Consider the following 4,637-nt stretch of genomic DNA (forward strand, 5'->3'; position numbering starts at 1 on the left):
TATTTTTTATGAGAGTATACCTACAAACATTTGTCATATGGCAGAAAATTTTTCATAGGGACCTAAAACTTGAAAAAACTCTTATGGATGGAAGTGCAACACCTCGACTTAAAATTTGTGATTTTGGTTACTCCAAAGTAATTTTATACTGTTTGGATATTTGGTTTTCGTAGCCTTTGATTTATTTGTAAGACATTTCTTTTGCTTGTGTGCAGTCTTTGTTTTTGCATTCTAAGCCCAAATCAACATAGGGACACCAACATATATTGCCATGTTATATTTCCAATAGAATGTTTCTTTACATTTTGCTTGTTATGGGACATGATATATAAATAACTAAAAAAAAAACCATTAACTATGGCCATGCAGCCGTACTTAATAGTCATCAGTGACTAAAGTCATTAGCTACTGCCTCTGGCAGTACTTAATAGTCAGCATTAACTACGGCCATCGGCCGTAGTTGTTAGTTTGCTATTACTGGTTAGAGTCAACATTAACTATGGCCGATGGCGGTGGTTAATGTTATGCTCATTTACTATGATCATTCACTATGACTCGATCATAGTTAATGGTATTAGATACTGTACTATCCGCTACGACCACTGGTCGTAGTTAAAGATTATTTACTATGATTTTTTTTAGCATTAACTACGACCAACAACCATAGTTAGTAGTACAAAATTTTGTAGTGTAACATGATATTTATGCTTATATAATGAAATGAATAATGAATTATGTATGTATGTATTGCATAATGTCTATGATGAAAATCATATTATGCAATTGTTATTTTACGATGGCTCGAGCCCGAATGAGTGGCTTCTGACCTTGTGTATAATCAACTGGACTGATATATGTTAGTGCCTCAAATGGGTGGTCGATAACCTTAATATGAGTTAAATGAAATCATACATACTTGTGCCTAGTAGAGGCTATTCTATCTTTAAAAGATTAATTATTGTTTAAAACACGTATGTCAAGAAATTAATCAAAAGATAAAGAATATGTATGTTAATTCTCTTGTAGCTTACAATGAGAGAGTAAACGGGTATACTATGCTCTGTGAGATCTTATTAAAGCATAAAAGGTTGCTTCCTCAGCCACATATATAAGCGAATAGTTGTCACAAATGCAATAGGTTGGTAGTGAGATTGTTTCAACTGAAAGTCAAGTCTTATATATCAAGATGCAGGTGTTGGAGTTTCTTTCTCATCGAATCACTCATCACTAGAGAATAGGAGAAGAGAAGCAAGGCCAGAGTAATAAGATACAAATTGATTGAATATACCTCTGGGTCGAGCCTCTAATCCGGGTATTGTTTGCGTCGTACCATCAAAATATAAACAAAGAGAAACAAAAGTGTTCTGAGCATATAGTGAAGCATAACATGCACCACCTAAGAAAGAAAATATAAATGAAAAGAATTATAAGTTGTCCATGAATACGATGATCACTTCACTTGCACTGGTAAGTCATGCATGAGAAAGATTATTGCACATGAAATTGAAGTGTTATTTATCTACATTGATAATTGCTTATTTATTTGAAAAGACTATCATTTCATGTATGCATGTTTCTATGCATATATGTTATGTTATTGTATTCCTTCTGAGGGTTGTTCCGACTCCCTACTAAAACCATTTTAGATACTGAGTAGCTGGGACAAAGCGGTTGCGGGAAGTTGAGGAAGCCTCAAAGACCCAGTCATTTTCCTTTCTTGGGAACTGAGTTTTTGAATGAACTTTACTAGTTGTTTTGAAGAACATTAGTGTTATTCCAAAATTTTGTAAATTACTCTATATATGTAGTGAAATCATTTTGAAAAATATTAATTGTCTTAAATTCAATATTATTGTGATTGATCATTTTATAACTATTTTTGAGGTTTTGACCAAAAAAGTAAAGAAAATTTTTGCTGATAATTCAAAAAGAAAATTTTTAATTTTTACATATTTTTTAAGTTTAAAATCATGGGACGTTACACTTAGGGTGACACTTTTGGTAACTATGCACCAATTAATATTCATTAGAATTCCATAATAAAAATAGTGTTTGCAAAAAAAGGAAAAGGAAAACAAACATTTGTTGAAGATTAGAACTTTAATATTTCAGAGTACCTACTAGAAAGTTGCTAGACTAACATTATTCAAATTGGTTATCATAAATAAATTTTCCCAAATTCTAAAAGGCAATTCTCCCCTTGAAGTTTTAAAAATGAAAAAACTAGTGTATCTCATTTGTGTGTATTTGGATGCATTTGTTTTATGCTTAATTTTTAGTATAGTAAAGACAAACTTAATAAACGAACATTATATTATTGATTTCTTGAGTTATTTAAAACTATAACAACACAATATATTTAATTTGAAAAATCTAAGTCATATCTTCAAGAACATAAAGTTAGGGGTCAAAGAAAGTATTTCAGTGAAAAGTCTTTGGTTCCCTTGTCATTGTTAATAAAAGCAGAGTGAATAATGTGTTGCAATAAATGATAAAAATGATCAAATTCAAGCAAAACATTCAAAAATAAAACACTCTCAAGCCACATGAACCACAATCCAATCCACCATGTTCTTAAGAAGGATCTATTCCAATTTTTTATAGGTTAAAATGAACGTGTCAACCTTTTTTTAAACTACAAATTTATATACATACTAAGTTACACCATAACTAATTCTACATTATGTTTCTCTAGTGACATTTTTCTTGAATAGTTTGCTTTCTTAAGTGCTACTTCAAATAACTCTAAAGCTTTCAATTTTTAAGAATTGTGTTTTTCAACTTGAATAAAAAAGGCTATTAAGGAAAAGTTCCATACACCTAATACAAATCACAACTACAATTTGATTAGGATATCTAAGAGAATGAAAAGATGTTGAGCATGGATACATATATAAGGTTAAATTTAAAAGTGATAAATTAATGAAATGACATAAAGCTATCTTTGTACTCGAATCTATGGGGTTAATTATATAGAGATCTTTACTTCAGTTGCAAATTTAAATATTGTTAGTTTGCTTATGTCTATTGTAGTTAATTGTAAATGATTCTCATATCAAATAGATAAGTGAAAAAATGTCTTTTTTTTATATAGAGGTCATGAGAAGCAATATTGTGTGAATATTCCTCCAAGTTATTTTAAAGAAAAAATAAAAGTCCTCTTTGTAAATTTAAAAAAGAGCTTTATGTAGACTAAAGTAATCATTCCAAATATGGTATATTAAAGTCATTTCAACTTTGATAGATGTTGGAGTTATTAGGAGTGATGTTGATTCTTCTAGGTAGAGAAACCTCAAAAACTATAATTATTCTTATTTATGTTGATGATATTGCTAATATAGGTAGTGACAACAAATAAATGGCTAGGCTTAAAGAAAAACATTAAAGATATCAATGAACTAAAGTATTTTTTTATAATTGAAGTTTCTTACTTTGAAAAAAGTTATTATTTCTCAAAGGAAATATATTTTTGATTTATTGTAAAAGATTAAAAACTATGCATAGACATGGTGATATCCTGTAAATTGGACATTGCAAATAATGATCCTTGCAAAGATATTGATTGATAATTTATTTAAACATGGTAATTAATTTATTTAACCGTAGTAAAAAAAACATTATACCTGATTTTAACCAAGTCAGTCAGTTATGCATGCTCTACAGCTATCATGTAGAAGTTGTAAACAAAATTCTCCTATATATCAAATCATCACCTAAAAATGAATATAGATAAAGTAAAATGGTAATGCTGATATTATTGGATAAGTTAATGGTGATTAGGCTGGTATCTTATGAATAGACGGCTGATAACCGGTTATTGTACTTTGGTTGATAGAAAATTTAGTTATTTGGAGTAGAAAAAAAAAACAAAGTGCTGTGGCTCGGCTGTATCGAGACTAAATATAGAGCTTTCACAAGATTAAATTTGATTAATTTTTTTCCTTCAAAATATGGGATTTCAAGTCTCGGATTCTCGTAAAAGTTTTGTTATAATTAAGCATTAATACATATAGCTTCCAATCAAACCTTTTCATGTTAGAACTAAATGCTTAAAAAATATTATTATCTTGTGCAACAAAAAGTCTGATAAAAAATGTTTGAGTCCATATATTTAAAGTGAAAGATCAACTTGCTGACACATTCATTAAAGCCCTTGTAAGGAAGCAATCAATGAAATCTCATTCAACTCAGGCTTCATAGACATCTGTTTCCCAATTTGAGGAGAAGTGTTGGGAGTTTTCATATGGGCTAAATAGCTGTCGAGATTAATTTGGTTTCCAAGTTCTCAAATGGACAAACATGAAAGTTTATATAAGGATGGACGTGCATCAAGATTGTAGTTTCCAGTGCAGCAGTAAAGACAAATGTAATTTTGAAAGGTATATGGATACTTGCTTCCAAGGATCAATTCACTAACTTTACTGCGCCTTGGATTTGTTGGGCACATTCTCCTGTTGTTTGATTTCTTTTTTTTGAAATTCATGCATAAACTACCCAAAAGTTGTGTTTCTCTTCTACCCAAAGGAGTGATGTAGTACCAACGGGGGGCTCCACTTGTCTAGCAGCTAGTGCACGCCATCTTGTGTTGGGACATTGCAGGTTCAAAACTCAATGGTATGGTTGTATAACTAGTAGGG

This window comes from Nuphar pumila, chromosome 17, assembly GCF_984573655.1.
Source record: "Nuphar pumila chromosome 17, dmNupPumi1.hap1.1, whole genome shotgun sequence".
NCBI classification, from domain to species: domain Eukaryota; kingdom Viridiplantae; phylum Streptophyta; class Magnoliopsida; order Nymphaeales; family Nymphaeaceae; genus Nuphar; species Nuphar pumila.